Source organism: Macrobrachium nipponense, chromosome 43, assembly GCF_015104395.2.
Source record: "Macrobrachium nipponense isolate FS-2020 chromosome 43, ASM1510439v2, whole genome shotgun sequence".
Lineage (NCBI taxonomy): Eukaryota > Metazoa > Arthropoda > Malacostraca > Decapoda > Palaemonidae > Macrobrachium > Macrobrachium nipponense.
In genome coordinates this window covers 6,591,913-6,616,912 of record NC_061104.1, presented here as the reverse complement: position 1 = coordinate 6,616,912, position 25,000 = coordinate 6,591,913, and the positions used below count along the sequence as shown (strand labels likewise).

General features: G+C 39.1%; 1 protein-coding gene across 4 annotated transcripts in view; it reads right to left on the bottom strand.

Moving 5' to 3' along the window:
- Positions 1 to 25,000, bottom strand: part of LOC135214023 (ras-specific guanine nucleotide-releasing factor RalGPS1-like) — a 210,372-nt gene that overhangs the window by 172,444 nt on the left and 12,928 nt on the right. For all 4 annotated transcript variants that reach the window (XM_064248133.1, XM_064248134.1, XM_064248135.1 and 1 more), the window contains exon 2: positions 8,689 to 8,734. The gene's annotated coding sequence lies outside the window, so the exon portion shown is untranslated. The remainder of the gene's footprint in view (positions 1 to 8,688; positions 8,735 to 25,000) is intronic.

Below are 25,000 nucleotides of genomic sequence, written 5' to 3'. Positions count from 1 at the left end.
CAACCGTGCATTTGACGTCTAGGCCATCCCTTACGACGCTCCTGATTGGCTGTTAATAAGCCAATCACGGGGCTGGAAACTCTCAGACTCTCTCGAGAGTTCACATGTGTAGGATTCATGTTCCACCTCTCCTTAGGGATACGTCTTTCTAAAGTATCCCTCAGGAGAGGTGGAACATACGTACGTCCTGCCTATGTGAACTCTCTCGAGAGAATAAGTTTCCAGCCCTGTGACTGGCTTATCAACAGCCAACCAGGAGCGTCGTGAGGGACTGGACTAGACGTCAAATGCACGGTTGATGTGAATCTACTATAGTACTACGCTGAAATGATCACCTTTAACCAAAGACCGTTGAAAATCGAAAAACAGTCTATCCACATGAAACTGGTGCTAGGGACGGTATAAACAAAAGCTCGTTTTGACGAATCGTTACTTTTTTTTCTGGATGATATAGAAAATGGGATCCATAAACTTACCTCGTCAGATTTTTCTCCCTAAACGAAATGTGTGATTGACGACGAATTTCCCAGCGCTGATTAAAAGTAAACACTGGTAATGAGGGGATTCTGGGTGCTCTGTACGTGTACGTGTGTGTGTGTGTGTGTGTAAGGAAAGGAAAAAAACCGGGGTTACAGAGCAGAAACATGACAAGTAAAACACAGTAAGAAAATAAAAGTAACAAGTAAAAATGCGCCGAAGTCAATCGAGTTTTCTGTACAGCATATAATGCTGTCTGTGCCGCGGCCCGCGAAACTCTCAGCCACGGCCCGGTGGCGGTCTGTCCTATAGCGTTGCAAGACGCACGATCGTGGCTAACTTGAACCTTTAAAAAAACTACTGAGGCTACAGGGTTCTGTACAGCATATATTGCTGTATATGCCACGGCCCATGAAACTCAACCACGGCCCGGTGGTGGTCTGTCCTGTAGCGTTGTTAGACGCACGATCATGGCTAACTTTAACCTTAGATTTAAAAAAAATACTGAAACTAAAGGGCTGCAATTTGGTATGTTTGATGGCTGGGGGGTGGATGACCAACATATACCAATTTGCAGCCCTCTAGCCTCAGTCGTTTCTTATGGTCTGAGGGCGGAGAGAAAAAGCCAGCTCATAGTTTTCTTTTGCAGAAAAGTCAAGACCAAGACAAGAAACGAGGAATAAAAAAAAAAATCCCTCAACAAAAGAATCATCCCCGAACAGCCAATAATGAAAAGAAGAGCCAGAGAGAGAGAGAGAGATGAGAGAGAGAGGAGAGAGAGAGAGAGAGAGAGAGAGAGAGAGAGAGAGACTCTGTGTACAGAATCAACGGAGCATGAACCCAGAATCCCCCCAAACAGAAGTATATAACAGGAACTCCCGGCTGCGAACTCCTCCTTCAGTGGGAAGAAAAGAATGAATAGATATGGGGGGGGGATAAGAAGGGGGGAAGGGGGAGTGGGGTTAATGAGGATTCATCAAGAGTCGGGGATAATGGAAGGATTATCAAAAGGTGAATAAGGGTAGTGTGAGAGGCATCCTACGCGATGGTCGAGGAGGGCGTTAGGATTGTACAAAATGATGTGCAGTGAAGTTTGATACGAGAGGTACTTAGGATAATGCACAGGTAGAGAATGAGGAGATCAAGGAGGGATAATGAGTGTAATAATGGCAGAAAAATACAGCGACAATAGTAAAGAAGACTTATAAAAACGGCAGAATAAATCGATAGAGAAAATCGGATAATGGAAGGATAAAAAAAATGGTACAAAATTTAACACATGAGTGTTTCAAAACTAATAATACAGTGTAAACAGGCAAATAAAGCCAAGACTTAAAGAAAAGAAGTAAATACAAAAACCAAGGCAAAAGAAAAGGCATAGGGAACAGAAGGGGGTGGAGAGGGGGTAGAGGCGAGCTGGCGCTGCAAATAAAAGCGATTGATCTATCCATCCGAGGTGAATATCTACCCTTCCGTGACAGCCACCAGCACCTGCCGCTACGGCGCCCTGCACGCGCATGCGCGGGGCGCTGTTCCTCAAGACTATAAACGGCCCGGCGTTCTCGCACGCACACGCGAGCACAATAGCGCGTTTGTCACAGCTCCCGTACTGCTCTGGGTTGGGCGGAAGGCAGTAGGCTATAATAGATTCACATCAACCGTGCATTTGATGTCTAGGCCAGTCCCTTACGACGCTCCTGATTAGCCATTCACATAGGAAGGATGTATGTTCCACTTCTTCTGAAGGTTGATGCATTTGAAGCCTAGGCCAGTCCCTTACGACGGCGCTCCTGATTGGCTGTTGATAAGCCAATCACAGGGATGGAAACTCTGTCTTTCTCGAGGATTCACATGGGTAGGATCTATGTTCCACCTCTCCTGAGATATACTTCTTACAGGAGAGGTGGAACATACATCCTGCCTATGTGAACTCTCGAGAGAGACCGAGTGTTTCCTGCCCCGTGATTGGCTTATCAACAGCCAATCAGGAGCGTCCTAAGGGACTGGGCTAGACATCAAATGCACGGTTGATGTGAATCTACTATAGTATCGGCCACCAAGACACGTTGTGGAGCTAATTGCGGTCATAGAAGTGTAGATTATAGAATTTAGACCAAGCGTTGAGACTTATGAGGTCATTCAGCGCTGAAACGGAAATTGACGATGAAGAGGAAAACATCGCAGTTGCACTATTAAACAATCATCAGGAGAGGGTGGAAAGTAAGGTGGAAGAGAGAGAATATGAGTGGACATACAGTAAATGGAACGAAAGGGGTTGCAGCTAGAGGCCGAAGTCTCGCAGTAAAGAACCTTAAGTAATACCTACAGTGCACTGCACGAGGTGCACTGACGGCACTGCCCCCGCGTACGGAGGGTTCAAGTGGCGAGAGCCCATGTTCCCCACAAGATAACATGACCTAACAATAAAAACATCACCTCATTTCGCACCGAGTGTAACAAGCATCCGAGTCAAAATGTCACACGGCCAACATGTCCGATACCGTCACTATCACGTCATAATTTATACACGGAAGGTCGACTCTGCGAGTACTCAAGACAGCAATAACTGTGCTGTTGCTAATAATAACAATATCGCAATTCGTAATTTCGTTGTAGTAGTAATAGTAATTATTCTTGTCTTCTGTATTTCAAATTTGTTTATCTATTAATATATATATATATATATATATATATAGTATATATATATATATATATATATAATATTAAAAAGATTATCAGCGGGGGTGACCTAAATTGGCTTGCCGTGGATGGACCCCTTGGTATAAATACCACCTTTTCTGTAAACTTTTCTCATTCAACTACCTGAAGAGGGAGACGGCAGTCTCTGAAATATAGTCCTATTCTCTTTATATTTTGGTGTTTTTATGGGCTCCTTTTATTAGATATATATATATATATATATATATATATATATATATATATATATATATAAATATATATATATATATATATATATATATATTTCTTGAGGACACTTCATAAATTTTTAACTGTCAGAGAGAACAGCTTCCATCTTTTCGACATAATCAGTCTGGGTTAGATGTTACAATGCTTTTATTAATTTTCAATTTCTCTATCCATATCCTTAGTGTAAATGGCATTAAACGAATAACGAAACTAGTAGTTGTGAATATAAAGGCGTCCATGACCCTATATTTGTTCCGACGGCAGACTGTGTAAATCATTAAAACAGAATATGATGCAGGATTAAAGAACATTATTATATAAACTGTCAATGTTGACGTTTGTAAACATATTAATCTTCTCAAAAACAATAAGTAAGTATATCTTAGTTTAACCAGACCACTGAGCTGATTAACAGCTCTCCTGACTCGAACGATAGAAACCAGTTGGTTACCTAGCAACATGACCCTACAGCTTATTGTGTGATCCGAACCACATTATATCGAGAAATGAATTTCAAATCACCAGAAATAAATTCGTCTGAGTCCACGTTAGTAGAGCGGAGAATCGAACTCGCGACAACCGAATCGGTAGGCGAGCTGGTGGTAACCGACTCGTCCAACGAGGAACTCAAAAACGGTAAAATATTCCCCATTCTTCTCCTACAGCTACCGGAGTTACGTACTTTAAGGGAGCGTCAGTCAGTCTATCTCGCATCCGTCTCAGGAAGGAGAGAGGTATTACGCCAAAGTCACCTCCCCATGAAGGATTACGTACACCTGCCCATTTCTGAAAGAAGGAGGAAGGGGGTGGGGGTAGGGGGAGGGGGGGGGTGGGGGGGTGGCAAGAGTTGAGGGACCCCGGGGGGGACTCGGTACATGCTCTGCTGACTTCAGACAACTTTCTCTTCCCTCTGCCCGGTAATTGCAAAGGATTACTACGCCCGTGACAAAACCCGGGCCCAAAAGGGGCGGCCTTCGGAGAGGGAGGGAAATCAAAGCAAGTCATATCTAACAATCTCGGGCGAGACGCTTCGCTGCGCTTTTGACGATGATGAGGATACATTAGTCTTGGCGAATTCACCGCCTGTTTAGGAGGAGTTCACGTGGCTGCCTCTTTTAGTATGTATAGTAGTAGGCAGACAGCGCCAAGAGTTTAGTTTAAGTTGACTCAAGAACTAAACAATAAAAAATACGTCGAAGTTTCTTACGCGGAACCGAGTTTTCTGTACAGCGTATAATGCTGTATGAGCAGCAGCCCATTCCTCTCTGCCAACGTGAAAAAAGAGGAATTTGTTTCTGGTGATTAGCAGTTCATTTCTCAATATAATGTGGTTCGGATCCCACACTAAGCTGTAGGTCCCGTTGCTAGGTAACCAGTTGGTTCCTAGCTACGTAAAAATAGCCAATCCTTTGGCCATGAAATTTTCAGCCAGCATGGTGGTGGCCTGTGCGGTTGGCACCTATCACGGTGCCAGACGCACGATAATGACTAAATTTAAAACATCACATAAAATTAAAGCTACTTAGACTAGAGGGCTGCAATTTGATACGTTTGATGTTTGGAGGGTGGCTGATCCACATCCCAATTTGCAGCCCTCTAGCCTCAGTAGTTTTTTTTTAGACGGACAAACAAAAAGCCATTTCAAGAGTTTTCTTTTACAGAAAACTAAAAGGAGTGAGACTTTGGATACTACTAAGGAGACAAAGACACTTCCATTCAAAACAGTGAAAACACAAGCGCACAAGTATTTCAAAAGAACTATGAATTTTAACTGACACATCAAAGAACCCGACCTGAGGTCCGATAAGGTGGACCACGATAATGAAGAATTCGAAAAATATGGCAAAAATTGAAAAATTCCAATTCACATTAAAAAATTTACATATACTTTGGAAGAAGATAGGCTTAAGCAGCCACTGCATTATTCGGGATTTTTTCTCCAGCGACTTTATGCGTATTAATCTTTCTTGGAGAGGGGCGTCTGTGTCACTTTTTTTTAACGCTATATACACCACAAAACAGCTAGTTAATACAATCATACTCACTCTATGTATCCTAAACGTCTACTGAAAAATCCGGAAACGTTTTCCATGAAATTTAAACTCCACTTCATACACGAACTATGAGCATTTTGACTAAAATCATAAACATATTTAGTTAAGTTATATCTAAAAAATACTTATAATGAGATCATTCATGGATACCAGACATGTCCATGCACTTTTACATGAACACTCAAAATGGTAGCTGAAAATGTACTTAACAGCTTAAATGTTTCTCCACGAAGTTCAGCATAAAGAAATACACCGCAGTTTCCCACCGCGATTTCTGAGGGTATATATCTACCTTAGTCGCCGCTAAGAAAAATTTCATCACAACGTAGTAAAATTATCATATTCCTTAAAATGCTAAGATGATGCTGACACCAATGATGCTTAATATCAAATAAACTGTGGCTTAAGTATTTTTCCTAACAAAGCACAAAGAATCCAGAGAAAACACATTTCATCACAACGTAGTAAAAAGATCATATTCCTTAAAATGCTATGATAATATTAACACCAATGATGATGCTTAACATCAAATAACCTCTGGCTTGAGTATTTTTCCAAAGAAAACACAATGAACGCAAAGAAAACGTAGATTTCATCACAAACGTATTAAAATGATCATATTCCTTAAAATACTAATATGATATTAACACCAATGATGCTTAATATCCAATAACCTCTGACTTAAGTATATTTCCTAACTGTAATTACCTACTTTACTAATGGATATAATATTTGGCAGAAATATAATTATTACCAGAAAGTAGTATAATCGCTTCACTCTTGCTAGTGTATTTGAGACTCGCTCCACACCACACCTTTATTTCCAAGAATAACGACAAAAATAGCGATTGCTAATCAAGAATGATAACCACATCCGCAGACACCACTGAGATTATTATTATTATTATTATTATTATTATTATTATTATTATTATTATTATTATTATATTACTGCTTAAAATTTACAATCTCGATAATTATTATTATTATTATTATTATTATTATTTTCTTATTATTATTATTATTATTATTATTATATTATTATTATTATTATTATTATTATTTTATTATTATTATTATTATTGTTATTATTATTATTATTATATTGCTAAGAAATTCACAATCTCGTCAAACACAGGTTGTGTGCAATATAACGCTCTGTTGGAACGTCTATGCTTTTGTATTTTACTTGGTAATACAGTTTATTACCATCATTACTATATTACTGCAAAAAAAATTCACAGTCTTGATAATTATTACTATTATTCTTGCTAAGAAATTCACAATCTCGTGAAAACCAGTTTTGTGCAATAAAACACTGATGTTGTAAAATCTTTGCTTTTATATTTTACACAGTAATATAGTTTATTATTATTATTATTATTATTATTATTCAAAGAAAATTCAATAAAATGAGAAAGTAAACCCACAGTAGTATGCCTGTTTGAATTTATTTAAAATATAAACAGCAGATAGCTATCGATGACATATTTTATATAAAATAAAACAGGCATACTACTGTAAATTTACTTTCCCATTTTTACTATAATTATAATTATTATTATTATTATTATTATTATTATTATTATTATTAAGGAAGAGAGACCAACAACGCACTCCATGACGGTTGATACGTTAAACCAGGCGACCAACGCCATATCATCGGAACCAAGAAACCAAAGCCACACGGCGAAACCACCAAGTCACGTGACCCACACGATCTGGATGCGCAAACCGCCACATCGCCAAGGGAAAAGTAGGATCCTCTCGGGTGGAAACCCCAGGATGTCAACTACGCACTTTCTCGCGTATCGCACACGAGACGAGACGGAGTACTCTAACCATAAAAACTACAATATTATTGTTGTTTTCGCTTGCTCGGGGAGTAAGCCTACAAACTACTTTGTTGTTGTTGTTTGTTGTTCTTGTTTTTTGGGGGGTGGCTATGATAGGTTTATGAAAAATCCTAGAAATATCTGAAAAAAGTAATTCCCGTCAAGTTTTAAAGTTACAAGAATTTTAGGATAGGATATTTATGACTTATTTACTAGAATGAAAATGTAAAGATAAATAATGTGCACGTTAAACAGTACAGAAAACTTATTTTTAATAAAATAAAACATTTACTTAAATTTTCGTAGGTGAAACAACGCCCCATTTGACTGTAGAATTCAGCACGCACAACGAGTAAGCTGGAGGGGGCGGGGCACAACTATCTACATTACTAAAGCTCATAAAATTATCTAAAGGGTCGACAATAATATGATTGTTAAAAGCTCGTGTAAAAAAAAAAAAAACTATAGTAGTTCGAAATCTTTTACAAAGCTTTTAAAATTTTTTTTTTTTTTAAAGTTTTACATTAGTTTTTAACAATGATAACACTGTGGACTCTTCATTACATTTAACCTTTTATTGCACAAGCAAAAATGCGAACTAAGATAGCTGCTTCCAACCTGGGCAGCAAAATAAATTTAATTATTAGTTGGGAGAGGCTCATCCGGAATATTTTTTTTTTTACATTTTTCCAATCTGTGAGCGCGACAGCCTCCCTCCCTCACTCACTCAATCAGTCACGATTCTCTCTTATTTCAGTCGTATGATCCACCACCTTTGACGCTTCGTTTACTGAATATAATACCACCAGTTGGGAAATTAAAAAAAAAAAAAAAGTCACTAACTTCGACAACGCACTGGGCGAAATGTTATATAATCATCAAAATATCATTTAGTTAATGTGGCTTTTGCTGTGGACTAGTTTAGTAGTCTCTCTCTCTCTCTCTCTCTCTCTCTCTCTCTCTCTCTCTCTCTCTCTCTCAGAGGCAGAAACACTGGTAGTGTTCCATTGCTCAATCAAGAAGTATAGTACCATACTATCAAAACAGGAAAACCGATGGTAACCCTCACCCAAGTCTGCGTGCAACCACTCGAGAGACGTGTTCTCTCTCTCTCTCTCTCTCTCTCTTCTCTCTCTCTCTCTCTCTCTCTCTCACAGAGGCAGAAACACTGGTAGTGTTCCATTGCTCAATCAAGAAGTATAGTACCATACCATCAAAACAGAAAAACCAATGGTAACCCTCACCCAAGTCTGGGTGCAACCACTCGACAGACGTTCTCTCTCTCTCTCTCTCTCTCTCTCTCTCTCTCTCTCTCTCTCTCTCTCTGTTACGCAACCTAAGCTTCAGTTCTGAAGCCTGTGCTAGAGCGATTAAACCACGACTTGCGTACTCACCGAGCATGACTGCGGGCGGAGACTATCAGCTGCTAGCCTCACACATCTAAAAATGAAAAGATGGATGGATAAGTCATCAGTTGTTACTGCAGTAATAACAGAATATCACTATTTGGGCAAATAATCAATGGTTATGTCAATGGGTAAATACGTTAGGAAGAAATAGCTATTGACATGGAGCCTTAAAATTTGTTTATCAAGATTCAACTTAACATACCACCTACCTGACAAAGAAATGTGCAGACTTTTTATGAAAAAGAAATGTGCAAAGACTTTGTTTTTACCATTGGGAAGACCTGACAAATATCTTATGACTACAAATACGAATTGAGAAAAAAAAAACTATTTCAAACAACTGCGTCACATTTTAGAAAATGTGCAACGATTCTCAACGGTTAGCCCAAGTAAAAATTGTCATATTAGCCCAAGTAAAAATTGTCATATAAATATTGTCTTATAAGTATGAATTGAATGAATAAATAATCAAGGGCCATTTGCACAAAATACAAAAGCTTTTTTGTGAAGGTTCTCTTCCATCATGATTAATTTTTTGGGGTATTCCTGACAGAAAAAAAACTCTAGTAACTTGAAGACTACACAATAATGCCTAATGAATAAAGGACTACAAAGTCTGTACACAAAATGGGAGACCAAATAACACGGAACAATTATACCGCCAAAAACGTATAGAAAATAAAATACAAATAATAAAAGAAAAATCTAAATATGGTCCGACAAGAAAAGGCCATCAAGAACTACAAGCCCACCCCCACATGAAAAAAGAAACCTTAGCAGCAATATACAAAGGAAATGGGGAAAAATGAAAATTCATTAGGCAAAAATCCTTTACCGCGCGTAGTGTGCTCTGCACCAGGTAAAGGATTTATCAACTAGAGCTGACTGTCAATAACATGTCTCCGCTCAGACTGCTCAATAGTGGCTACATGAACTACAATTCTTGCATTTTCTGATGAGATTTTCACTCTCTCTAACCCTGACCTTCAAATGTCGAACGTGGTGGAGTTTATATATAGCTGTTTAAATTTTCTAATAAGAAAAAAAAAAGTATATCTTAAGTTTTACCAGACCACTGAGCTGATTAACAGCTCTCGTAGGCCTGGCCCGAAGGATTAGATATTTGTACGTGGCTAGGAACCAATTGATCACCTAGTAACGGGACCTACAGCTTATTGTAGGATCCGAACCACACTATATCGAGAAATTAATTTCTATCACCAGAAATAAATTCCTCTGATTCCGCGTTGGCCCGGAAATCAAACTTCGGACCACCGGATTGGCAGCAGAGCACGAAAACCACTCGTCCAGCGAGGAACTTCTAATAAGAAAAGAACAACAGAATTGTATAGCAACCATAAAGCACTTCAACCGTCAAAGGCCCTTGACCTTGACCTTTGACCAATTTCCCAAAAATCTACCTCGATTCGTTCATTTAACCCCACCAAACTCTGCTCTACTGGCTCTTGCAATACACCATTATGGTAGATTCACATCAACCGTGCATCTAATGTCTAGGCCAGTCCCTTACGACGCTCCTGATTGGCTGTTGATAAGCCAATGACAGGGCTGGAAACTCTTAGTCTCTCTCTCGAGAGAGTTCACATAGGTAGGATGTACATTCCACCTCTCCTGACGGAAACGTCTTTCAATAGTATCCCTCAGGAGAGGTGGAACATATATCCTGCCTATGTGAACTCTCTCGAGAGACTACGGGACGGGCCTAGACATCAGATGCACGGTTGATGTGAATCTACTATACCACAAATTCAGAGAGACAGAAACGCAGACAGACGCGAATGTCAACGTCATCTTTCAACTCGTGTGGGAAGTCTTGAAAAAAAATTAATAAAAAAAAAAAAAAAAAAAGCCACGAAAGAACTAACCTCTGCGAATGCCTTTATGAACGCGGCTATAGGCCTTTTGAGCCCGACAACACAGAGCAAGCTTCCGAAGAAAACTTACGGTCATTATTTCCTACTAGGCCTAAGACGAAACAAGTTCCCAGAACCTCCGAGATAATCTCCCTCGACTCTTGTTCTAACCGACTGACCCACTCGATTCCCAAAAGGGAGGCGGCTCTTTTCAAGCCTCGAGGTTCGCGGTAACTTTTTAGATGCGGACATTCTCGACGCTACTCCGAAGGTGGATGAGGTTTAAGAATAGAGAGAGAGAGAGAGAGAGAGAGAGCATCGTGTATATTTTGCAAAAGGTTTCACCAAACTGGAATGATTACTTCGTCAACGCCAACCATTTCCAATCACACGTTCGTACATTTTTGGAAATAGTACCAACACAACCATGTCTCCGCTTCCTCTCTCTCCTACGCATGCGTGCAAGCTAAAAGTGGTACTATTGCACTCCGAAGACCAGAGAGAGAGAGAGAGAGAGAGAGAGAGAGGGGAGCATCATGAAGGTTTTGCGTTCCACCATCGTGGGATGATTACATCGTCAACGCCTTCAATTTTTAAAAACGTTGGTATACTTTTCGACATGGTACTAACAACCATGTCTTTGCGCTCTCTCTCTCTCTCTCTCTCTCTCTCTCTCTCTCTCTCTCTCTCTCTCTCTCTCTCTCTCAATCTCGAAATTTTACGTACTTAAAGATTCACATCCACTTTCCGATATCAATAACCAAACCTGAATGTTGCAAAAATCCAACGAATTTTCATAATTCAATATAGAAGTAGCCAGGAAGTTCATAAATTGCCGTACGTTCTTGATCCGGAACTATTACTGAACTGCTGCTTTTAAAATTCATATAACAGCATTTTACGAATAATTACTGGTCTCAAGTTATTACTAATTTGCCGCAATACTTCAAATATATACCGTCTATGTCACCGAGGAAATGGTTACGAAAAATAACAAGAAATAGAACGACCAAAATTCTAAAAGATAAAAGTAAAGACTTCCCCTTGTAACACTCCCTTCCTCACGGGCGAAGAATTTCTCTCGACACAGCAGGATTGAATTCAACTTTAAAAGTGTAAAGGTTTGTTTTGGTATCAGCCAAATGTATATATATATATATATATATATACTTTCGCCTTGTGAGGAGAGAAAAAAAAAAGGGAAAAAGAAAATCCCCTGAAACCTGAGAAAAAACCTAAATTTCTCGGGGTGGAAAAAAAGCGAAGAAAAACAATTTTCCATAAAAATGCAAATCCCACAATTTCCATTTTCCCTTCCGGGTCTATTTCCTCCACCCTCCTTTTCACTCCTCGCGCCCCCAGGGACTCGAAAGAAAGAAACAAAGAAAAAGAAAGGGTGGAAAGAAACGGAGAGAAAAAAGAACTAGTAATTCCATCTGCCACGTCCGTCTCGGGAATAATGAAGTTACAAATAAACCTTCCAGTCAGACTAATCCCAGTGGAAAACGCATCCACTAACCCCCACCTCACTCCCCCCCCCCCCCCTTACCCGCCCACATGAAAAATGGAAAGTCTGGAAATGCGATAGATTCAAAAGGAGTTGATGAATCTTGATGTCTGGAAACTTATTTCTGGAAACTGATTTATGCGACACATTCACTCCAAGGTGAAGAAGTTCTAGTTCATTTTTACCCTCTCGTATATTTCCTATGATCAACGACGGTCATCGGCGATCAAAAATAAAGAGAGAGAGAGAGAGAGAGAGAGAGAGAGAGAGAGAGAGAGAGAGAGAGGGAGAGAGAGAGACTGCCCTCATAACCCTATATTCTCAATTATCTGTTCTAAACTGAAATGCGGTTATATAGACCATAAACCTTTTCCTGCCCCATTCATGGGGCTTCATATCAAGAACTATACTCTTTCATAACATAAGTCAGACTAGACGCATGATTCGCTTCAACTCTTGAGAGAAACTCCTGCTCGCCACCTTACAAACAGCTCGACTCAACATATATTAAACACACAAGGACATCTTCGAGAGCTAACGCCAGCCAATGCCACTCGGGGAACTTGGAATCAACTCCCTTTGAGAGAAGAGGTTTACCCAGAAACCACCACCTCCTCCACCTCCGTATGGATCCTAGAGAGAGAGAGAGAGAGAGAGAGAGAGAGAGAGAGAGAGAGAGAGAAACCTCCTTTGAGAGAAGAGATTTACCTAGAAAACCACCTCCTCCTCCGTAGGGTTCCTAGAGAGAGAGAGAGAGAGAGAGAGAGAGAGAGAGAGAGAGAGAGAGAGAGAGAGAGAGAGAGAGAGAGAGCGACAGCTATTTTGGGAGCTTTTCCTTGAATTCGAAATCGCCGAGATGGTGACTGATTACCTCAATTGGCCTCTGGCTGGTGATGCGATTACACCGAAATGGAATTACAAAAGATGCCTGGAAAGGAAGGAGAGAGGGAGAGAGAGAGAGAGAGAGCCCAGTCATCAATGTGTTAATCACATTAGTCGACAACCCTTGCATTAAATTTATCGCAGAAAAAGTTAAAAGAAAATCAAAAGGGGAATATCATGAGAAACTGAATTAAAAAGACTTGCCGTCAAATGTTTTGCGTAAAATACTTTTGATATCAGTAAAGAATACATATTCTGTCATGCTATATATACTACCTCTGAAATCTGGGACTAGAAAGAATATCCTATACTTGCTACACAAAATTCTCAAGACAATTAAACAGGGTTTTTTTTTTTAAGGTGTATCCTTGACAACTAGCGATCAATTTTTATATCCTATCCTACGCAAATACTATAAATGCAAACAAACAAAACAGATATATATATCTAGCTATCAAGATGGCATCCAGGAAAAGGCAGCACGTATGCTAAACCAACAGTTTATATTGCCGACGGCGTTTTGCAATATCTCTGCATCTTCATGGATGGAATTTAGAAAATCACATATAAAATATTATAAAAAAAAGGAAAAAAGTGAAGTCATTTAAAAATCTCTATAAATACGGACATAACCTAGTACTTACTACTTTCCTGCCTTCACACTCACACACACACACACACACACACATATATATATATATATATATATATATATATATATATATATATATATATATATATATATATATATATGTGTGTGTGTGTGTGTATGTGTATGTATGTGTGTGTGTGTGAAGGCAGGAAGGTAGGTAAGTACTAGGTTATGTCCGTCTTTTGTAGAGATTTTTAAATGACTTTACTTTTTCCCCTTTTTTATAATATTTTATATGTGATTTTCTAAATTCCATCCATGAAGATGCAGAGATATTGCAAAACGCCGTCGGCAATATATACTGTGGGTTTAGCATACGTGCTGCCTTTTCTTGGACGCCATCTTGATAGCTAGATATATATACCTGTTTGTTTGTTTGTATGGTGCTTTTACGTTGCATGGAACCAGTGGTTATTCAGCAACGGGACCAACGGCTTTACGTGACTTCCGAACCACGTCGAGAGTGAACTTCTATCACCAGAAATACACATCTCTAACCCTCAATGGAATGCCCAAGAATCGATCACGCCATTGAGGAGCTTTTATATATCTGTGTGTATGTGTGTGTGAAGTTACCGACTTACCTACTAGAACTTTCTAGGTATCTTCTGGAAGCCATGCACGAGGAAGATGCGAATGCTTTTCCAATTCCTAGCCAGGGTATAGCTAATCGATCTTCCTTAAATGTCAGGGGATGAACTTTGGCGATAAATAAACTGGCGCGAAGTGTTCCGAGGAGAGAGAGAGAGAGAGAGAGAGAGAAATTAAACTACCTTCGTCTTCCCTTTAATAACACTGTAAAGGGTGATATCATCATGATTGGTTGATTAAGTATGATAGGGGGAGGGGACGGGGGGGGGGGGTATATAAGTGAAGAGTAGCTAAAGTATGTAAGAGTGGATCTCTCTCTCTCTCTCTCTCTCTCTCTTCTCTCTCTCTCTCTCTCTCTCTCTCTCTCAATGACCTTTCGAGTCCGAACACAAACAATTTTAAATTCAATCGCATACAAAAATATTCTCATAATAATTCGTTCACCTTTGATATTCCGAAGGTAATTTCGCATACCTGTAAATAAATATTAATCTCTCTCTCTCTCTCTCTCTCTCTCTCTCTCTCTCTCTCTCTCTCTCTCTCTCTCTCTCTCTCGAATGCAGACGCAAACACCCACATTAAGCTCAGGGATATAATACCCAAAGCAGCTTTCATGGAAAGCATTATGCAACGGTTCCCCACATCAATACCCACATAAACTATACGTATGAGAGAGAGAGAGAGAGAGAGAGAGAGAGAGAGAGAGAGAGAGTATTTCACACAGGTCTAAAGACCCATTGTGTCTCCAGTTCCTGCGTGCTACTCGTTTTCCAGCAAACGTCAGGTGCCAGGGCTTTCTGTATGACACATTATTCAGTACATTTTGTACCTCACCCTCTTTACCATAAAAAAAAAAAAAAAAAAAAAAAAAAAAAAAAAAAAACTCCCAACATCAGTGTTTTGTAAGGGCACGGTAACTCCAGATAATGATGTCCTCGACTTCACACACACACACACACACACACACACACACATATATTTGTCATAAGGTTGGTATTTGTAGAAACGCTAGACAATAGCTTTGGCTTCATCACACACACAAACATGCATAAATACATACTTGGTTGTGCTAATCTTCAATTCAAGTGATCTAATCTCCATCTAGTAAATTTTTAGTGAAGTCTGTCACCTTTAATTTACTATTGTCCTTGTGTAAATATATAAAGTATAGTAATAAAAAACAGAATCTTGACTTGGCGACCTACAACTTATTATTTGCCTCTTTTTTTCTAATTGCAAGACGCTATTAATTACAGTAATATAAATATCAGCACTACATGCATATATAAACTTGCTGGCCGAATCGGTAACCTCACTGAAGTCCTGATTTCTCCTCGGTGCGCTGGTTCGAATCCACGAGAAGACGAAAATAGCAACTAAAAAATTCCCTTTCGGTTAACATATATGAAATATGAAAATATATAAATAAATATGAAAATATATAAATTCCGAGGATATTGAAAGGCCATTTGAAGCTTAATGCATACGTTTCATGTTCAAATTTATGAGTAAGGCTTTCTGAAATAAGACCCACAAAGAACACAACAAATGGCGACCTTTTGCCCATCTAAACACTTCATGGTGAGCTAATCCAACGTAATTATCTTCCGAGATGACCTTTCAAATGGCGAAAAAAAAAGGGCATACATCCCGTCAGGCGACGACAGTGGGTATACAGAGCGAACGACTGACGGAGACGACTGTTCTTCATTTGATATCTCCTAGCAGGATGCAATTAGCCGTAAATAACACCGATTCTCACCATCGTCGTCGCCAACGCCAAGCAAAGAAAACAGGCCTTTGCAAAATTCCGCCACTCATAGAATTACAAGGAGTTACAAGGATTAGGATGTCTCAAAGACTTTTTAGTCCATCCGAGGAGACATCGTGTGCTCACTTATCTATAGGAGCCAGTTTTACTGATCATTCACAGTGTCCTCTTAATGATTTTGTCTAGCGTTCTGTTAAGCTCTTCCACACTGTTGCTGTTTACAACTTCTGGTGGCTCTAAAACAGAATATAGATCTTAGGACAAAGGCCAAGGGCTGGGACCTATGAGATCATTCAGCGCTGGGAGGGAAATTCAAAGTAAGAGGGTTTGAAAAGTGTAATAAAGAGGAATTGTTAGGAGGGTAGAAAGTGAGCTAGAAGAAAATACGGACGGAGGTGCGGTAAAAGGAATGAAAGAGGTTGCAGCTATAGGGCCATAGGGACGCTGCAAAGACAGTAAGTAACTTACGGGGTCCGCCAATCGTGTGTCTCTACTTTTGTGTTTTCACTTACACAGAACTTCCCTTGCTTACTCTCTCATCTCATTTCTTTTTCAGTTAGTAAAATATTGCCGTAAAATTCTTTACCTTACATATGGTTGTTCGTATGGTGTTTTTACTTTGCATGGAACCAGTGGTTATTCATCAACGGGACCAACGGCTTTACGTGACTTCCGAATCACGTCGAATGTGAACCTCTATCACCAGAAATACACATCTCTCACACCTCAATGGAATACCCGATAATCTAACTCGCGGTCACCAAGATGTTACGCCAACACCATACCGACCACGCCACTGGGGCGCTTTTTTTTTTTTTTTTTACCTTGCATGTGAAACCTGCGACTTAATGTCAATCATCCGTATAAGGAATCGAACGTGAGTTCCTCAGGATGGGAGGACAATAAGTAGTTTAATCCATACTGTCTCAAGACATTGCCTTGATTCCAAACGTGTAAAGAACATAAAAAATAAGAAATCCTTCAAGAACCGTTTACAAAAAAAAAACAAAAAAACAAAAAACAAAAAAAGCAACTCTAAAGGGGATGGGGGAGCTTTCGTCGTCTCCAAGTATCCAATAAAATAAAATAAAATTCTCCAAGTATCCAATAAAATCAAATAAAATAATAGAGGCCAAAACCTTCCCGTTCAATCAACCTCGCCCGAAAAGGGTCCAGTGACAACAGATCTTAAATGAAGCGCAGCCTTTACCCCAGATTTTCAAAATGGAAAACAAGAGGTGCGCTGACCTGTCAAAATAGAAAAAAAAATTGCTCATCGACCCCGTTAATTCAAAAGGGATAAGCAATTATCACCGAGAGACGAACAACTCACGATCGGGTGTCAAGTTGGGAATCCTCGTTTTTAAAACAACACAATTAATTCTAATAATTAAACTGTCATTATTGGAATAAAACTCGGTACTCCTTATCATGGATTTTTTCAAGTAGCAACAAGTAATTCTAATAATTAAACGTCATTACTGGAATAAAACTCGGTACTCCTTATCATGGGCGTTTTTCAAGTAACACACCAAGTAATTCTAATAATTGAACTGCCATAGTACTGGAATAAAACTTTATACTCCTTATCATGGGTGCTTTTCAAGTAACACCAAGTAATTCTAATAATTAAACCGTCATTTTACTGGAATGAAACTCGATATTCCTTATCATGGATGTTTTTCAAGTAACAGCAGCGGCAGCATCAGCAGCAACAACAGCACTAGTAGTAGTAGTAGTAGTAGTAGTAGAGTAGTAGTAGTAGTAGTAGTAGTAGTAGCAATTAAAACAGTGCCAAAGAAACAACAGGTACATCAGCATAATGCTCTACGCTCTGGAGTATAATAGAGCCGACAGACTCATACACTCTACGGCTCCCAAAAGCATACTCGACCCAGACTTCATGAAGAGAGCAGGCTCCCTTGATGAGAATGACATCACCCGACATTAATGATGTTCTCTCTCTCTCTCTCTCTCTGGCTTTAGATTTTACTTACATCACAAAGGCACAAAACTAATGAAAAATCCGGCTGTGTTTGCTTGTCATACAAGTCCGGAGCGACATAAAACAAGTGTAGGCAACCAAGATTTATTTTTTTTTAAATGCATGAATACACACTAGTTTGGTAGACTGTCAAGCACGAAGGCACACGTGCGCACTTACTAATCCTGCTGCAGGCTCGCATGCATTCCTCATTTACTCATTTCTATCCAATTATGTCAAATTAACAGGCACACGTCACCGGTGACGAAGGGTGGCCGTACCATGGCCACCGGTGGCTGTAGGTACACACCCGACTCGCACGAATAATGCAGATGATGCCTTATCAACTCCAGCCTCACTCGCACAAATAAGAGATGTCCCGTCATCCCCTTGAACTCGAAAGATGTAGCAGCAAAGGTGGGCGTCGCTTTCAACAGAGTTTTCAGACGCCAGTCTCAAGTGGAGCCTCTTCATTGCCGATGTCGTCAGAGGGAAAAAAAGTATCCCATTGCAAGGCTAGAATACGAAACTAAAATGTTAACATTTCTCCCGATAAAAATGACATACCCAGATGTGTTAAGAATTGAATTGAATACAGAATTTAGGCCAAACATCCAGATGTGTTAAGAATTGAACTGAATACAGAATTTAGGACAAAGGCCAAGCATAGGGAACTATGAGGTCATTCAGCGCTGAAAGGCTTGTCTGTTTGTTTGTTTGTATGGTGTTTTTAGGTTGCATGGAACCAGTGGTTATTGAGCAACGGGACCAACGGCTTTACGTGACTTCCGAACCGCGTCAAGAGTGAACTTCTATCACCAGAAAGACACATCTCTAACCCGTCAATGGAATGCCCGAGATTCGAACTTGCGTTGAAAGGAAAATGGAGTGAAAGGTTACAAAGGTGTAACAGGAGGGAATCCCCCCCCCTCCCCCACCTCTGCACTATGAAACAATTGTTACATGAAGGTGAAAAGTAAGATGGTGGGAGAAAGGAATATGAATGGAGGTACAGTAAAAGCAATGATAGGGGTTGCAGCTAGAGGCCGAAGGGACGCCTCGAAGAACCTCAAGTAATGCCTACAGTGCACCGCGTGAGGGGCACTGACTGCGCCACCCCCCTACGGGACCAGGATGTGCTAAGACCTGAAGAACTGACAATGAACAGAGATGATACAACGGCAATAGGAATTTCATTCAGGGGATTTTCAGTATTCTAATTCATAACAATGATGATAATATCCCTAAACAACAGCTTTCGTGAAAACCAAGGCATATCATTAACCACAAAACTCTCCAGTAACCATATACACTTTCTCTCTCGCAGGGAAGCCACGTCACTTTCTACTTATCATACCATTGTTTATTGACGAGGCTGATATCAAGGAAATAAAAAAAAATCTGCAACCTAATATAACCAGTTTGAAAGGAGAGGCTTCGATACTTTCTCCGTCTTAGATTCACGTCACACTCTTCTTGCATTACTACTGCGGTACCACAATGTATCCCGCCTAATGAATGGAAACAGTCACCACTTCTTTTAAAACTGTTTATACAGTCGCTAATGCAGTTTTATAATCATATCTTTCATGCTGTAACACTCTCCAAATAATTATAGTCGAGACCGAGATAAAATTACCCCGGTGAGTCATCTCTGAACTCATAGCAATTAGGAATCAGAAAATAAGGTCTGTAAATATATTCAATGTTTAGTACGAATTCATAGCAAATTGGCTGTGATAAAAAAAATTACTGCAATGAATTCAGTATTAATTCATTTCGACATTAAAAATTCAATAAAGACCGAAGCTGACGACAGTGATCTTCGGACGTTACGAGTCCAATCCCTATTCCGTGACAATCCCATCCCTATTCCGTGACAATCCAATCCCTATTCCGTGACAATCCCATCCCTATTCCGTGACAATCCAACCCCTATTCCGTGACAATCCAATCCCTATTCCGTGACAATCATCAATATTTGTGTAAATTCCACACTGAAAATTTTAGTCAGGGGGAGACAAACCCCGTAGAAATCTTAGGAAGCCAAGTACGGTGAAACCTCAAAACAAGGATGGTCCTAAGTCCAGATTTTAATGACATTCCTCACGGTACCAAGTTGCCTCCGATGGGAATAGCATTAACTGGTACTGTTTAATTAGTACTGTCATTGCCTTTTATAATGCCTATTTTTACTACTAATTCAGCAACTGTGGATAATGGCAATATTTTTATCTCGTGTACCTAGACTGTGTGTATTGTATTGTTTCTATTTTGTATTTTCCGTGTATATGACGCTAGACTGAATTATTATTATTATTATTATTATTATTATTATTATTATTATTATGTTCTATTGAGGGGTGTCCACAATAATAAAAATGCTAAAAGTTCGTGTAAAATTTATAACCACTTAATAAAAGCTTTCGAACCGTTCTCTGGGTTCATCTTCAGTCCAAATGAATGACTAAACATAACATGTACTGAGGTGAACTTGAAAACAATATGTAGAGTCGCTTAAGTTTTGACACCAGTAGTTAGCCCGTCACTAAGGGCAGCAGCATTTAAAATAATGGTTGTTTCTACTGTATTCAGTTTATGTAGAAAAGACTATTTAAATTTAATTTACTATTATTTATTTATTTTATTATTATTATTATTATTATTATTATTATTATTATTATGAACTAAGGAACCTCAGTAACGAGGCTATAATATCAATAATTAAAAGCCACAGTAGTGTTACAATATATTATTGTACAATGCTAAAAATGACTGGGAGAGACTTTCCTAGTCATTTTTAGCATTGTACAATAATGTATTTTTACACTATTGTGGCTTTTAATTGTCATTATCATTATTATCATTACAAATTTACGGCATCTTTAGCTGGCTAACCATCCCACTACTTCTCAACTATCACGGGACTAATCAAATCCGATTTCTCGACATATCACCTGTATTGGTAGGCCGTATCAATTACTCACCTGGCCCCAAGTCAACAAATACCAGTACGTACTCTGAGTCTTATCTGGTAACCTGACTCTATTTTCGGGACATTTATCAGTTTCATCTCTGACAAGTCGTAGTAGTCTGCGCCGCCTCAGATAGCGCTCTATCGGGATGTTTTCATTTAAGGAAGTCTTATCTACCTACCGCGATTAAACCTATACGAATGTGCAGACATGAACACGACTTACTGCACAATACAGAAATCTGATATGACCAGTCTACACCAATATCTTATTCTTCTTGCGTTTTGTTGCGTTTCTACCTATTTATTAATTTTTTTTTTCTTTTTAATAAGTGATACCATTGTTTCTGTATTTCCCTTTAATTCCTCTTGATTCCTAATGAACACCAAATTCTTAGGAATCTTGAATTTCAAGTCAATGGCCTTATGAGATCAATGGTTAGGAGAGAGCGGAAAAGACGACTGAAGATAGAGAATATGAAAGGAAGCACAGTAAAAGGAATGGAAGGGGTGACAGCTAAGGGCCGGAGGGACGCTGCAAAGAACCTTAAATTAATGCTAACAGTGCACCGCATGAGGCGCACCGACGGCACTACCGACACCTACGGGAGAAGGTTTAGATGAAGCAAAAAAAAAAAAAAAAAAATCGATAGAGCCATTTCGGCCAGGTCATGGTGCACAAGAAGAAGAAGAAGAAGAAGAAAAGCTTTGGTGATGTGAAGTGGCAATGTTGAAAGGTTTGTGGGGGAGGGGGGAAGGGAAGGGGGAAGGGGAAGGGGAAGAGGTTTGGGGGGGGGGGGGGGCGACCCCAGCACTCAGAACTCTTCCAAGAGCATGACGTCAAAGATGGTTTACGAGGCTGTAGACTCTGGTGGGCAATCCCGTTAAACAAGGCAGATGAGACGAGCAAATATCCAATGAGCCAAAGTTATGCCTGGACATAATAAGATTCGAAGGGTAGTAAGGACTGGGCACGCCGACTTCATCAAGAATTCTCAGACTGAAGCTCTCTCTCTCTCTCTCTCTCTCTCTCTCTCTCTCTCTCTCTCTCTCTCTCTCTCTCTCTCAGAACATATAACAAATCCTTGATCGATTCTCTGTCTCGCCATAGCAATCACCTTTATATGCATCGAAAAAATTGAACAGCAATAAGACTACATTGTGGTCTTACAAGGCAAATCATTAGTAGCTTAAATACTTAGTGGACAATAAAACACTTAACTGGAATTATCCCTGGAAGTGTGTGGGAGAGAATGCCCTTTTTCAGATACTTAGTAAAATAACTACTCCCTAATGCCTTAACCTGTAGGTACTTAATAAAATAACTACTCCCTAATGCCTCCAACTGTACTTGTAAAATAACTACTCCCTAATGCCGTCAACTGTACTTATAAAGTAACTACTCCCTAATGCCTTCAACTGTACTTAATAAAATAACTACTCCCTAATGCCTTCAACTGTAGGTACTTAATGAAATAACTACTCCTTAATGCCTTCAACTGTAGGTACTTAATGAAATAACTACTCCCTAATGCCTTCAACTGCAGGTACTTAATGAAATAACTACTCCCTAATGACTTCAAATGTAGGTACTTGATAAAATAACTACTCCTTAATGCCTTCAACTGTTCATAAAATAACTACTCTCTAATGCCTTCAACTAAGTACTTATAAAAGAGAATAACTCGGTCCTCATAAGAAAATGTATTTACAACTCAGTGCATATAACAATGTATTTACCAATCAGTGCTCTAAACAAAATGTAATTACAACCCGGAGCTCATAACTATATAACAACGTCATGTGTTATATTTTAATAAGCCACACTGCCACCGCACGATCCTGACATTTCTCCCGAGTGCTGGCTTACCCTTTTTATAGCTTGAACTAAAGCTGAATTAGAGACAGTTGTACCCAGAACAGCCAGTAATGAAGCGCGTGACATTTGGCAGTGAAAGCAAAAGTAATGCAATCTAACCAAGTTATTGTAAATGATATAGAAGTTAAAACTAAAATAATCATATTTGTTTGTTTGTATATATATTGCTTTTACGTTGCATGGAACCAGTGTTTATTCAGCAAAGGGACCAACGGCTTTTTACGTGACTTCCGAACCACGTCGAGAGTGAACTTCTATCACCAGAAATACACAATCTCTAACCCCTCAGTGGAATGCCCGAGAATCGAACTCGCGGCCACCGAGGTGGCAGGCCAAGACCATACCGATCACATCACTGAGGCGGTTAAAAAAAATATTAAAGAAAGTGCTAATAAATATCGTAACCGTATGCGTTAGTATTAGTACTGTAGTATGTCAGAGGTATCTTTTATATAAATTGGGTATCACTGAAAGTCACAATTACAACATTCAACATCAAAACATTGAAATCAACTTATTGTTCGAAATCCTAAAATCCTTTCTAGCTATCTCTGACTCGCCAGGACTCGCTACTATCGATCTTTTTCTCCTACTGATGGGTAACCTTAGGGTTTAAAGGGGTTTGTAGTAACCTTGCCTGTTCACCTTTCCTTTCACTTTTTCAAATCGTTACATTTCACCTACATAAAGGCTCAACACATATCCTTAAAATCACCTCTCCACCTGTAAAATATTCGTATGACTTACAAGCTGCTCTGAGCAAGAGCCCGTACTGGCATAAGGCCAGCATTGATTAATCTCAAACAACAACAACTAAAAATCTTTTCGTAACCGTATGCGTTAATATGTCACAGGCAGCTATTATATAAATTAGGAATCGAATTAAAACATTCATCATCAAAACACTGAAATCAACTAAATCCTAAATTAGTGAATCATCATTGAGCGGAGCCAAGCAAATGTTTGGTTCTTAAAACAAATGAACCATATCATGAATATATATATATATATATATATATATATATATATATATATATATATATATATATATATATATATGCAACAAAAAAAGAAAAAACAACAAAGACCCTGAAGCAACCAAATTTTAAATAAACAGTATTCGGCGAATGACAAAATTAAAAATAAAATAATTTACACAAGAAAAACAATAAAGACCCTACAACAACCACACTTTAAATAACCAGTATCCGACGAAAATGAATAACGACGTAGGCACACGAATGGCGTTAGAACTGAAAGCTTTCGTACCAACGACGTACCTAGCTAAGACGCATTATCTCCGAATGTACAGGATATCCGCTTTTACAGAGAGGCGATGCTCTCACTCAATATTGAGGTGGTGTGAGTCATTACAGTCACTTTCATAAGCCAATGTGCCAACTTGCATATACTACTACAACAATTTCTTATGAATATGGGAACGAGCGCATATCGTGACCATCACTATGTAATTGTTTTTGTTTGTATTGTATGGTGTTTTGACCAGTGGTTATTCAGCAACGGGACCAACGGCTTTACGTGACTTACGAACCACGTCGAGAGTGAGCTTCTATCACCAGAATACACATCTCTAACCCCTCAGTGAAATGCCCGAGACTCGAACCCGCGGCCACCGAGGTGGCGGGTCAAGACCATACCGATCACGCCACTGAGCCGCATATCACTATGCAATGCATTCTTACTTAGTAGGGCTAAAGTGCAACTCAACATAAAGAAAACAAGGTGTCTATATATATATATTTAATATATAAATATATATATATATATAATTTATATATATATATGTGTGCGTGTGTGTGTGTGTGCCCCTTAACTTCTTACTTACTACATCGAAACTTGATCATACATAGCCTACAGCAGGGGAGGAGGTGGGGGGGGCAGACTTTTGGACTCCGAGATCTACTCTAAAGACTGAAAAACATTAACTATCTACCATACTACATAATCAAATATCATTACTGGGAAAAAAATTTATTTCGAATAGCGCCATTAGTTCGATAAAACATGAGCACAATTACCTCTCATATATATTATATATATATATATATATATATATATATATATATATATATAACACTCCCCGCAGATTCATATAATGATAACTACGTATATAGTAAAATTTCTTGCTAATGTCAGCGAATAAAAGCATAGTTTAATGACCC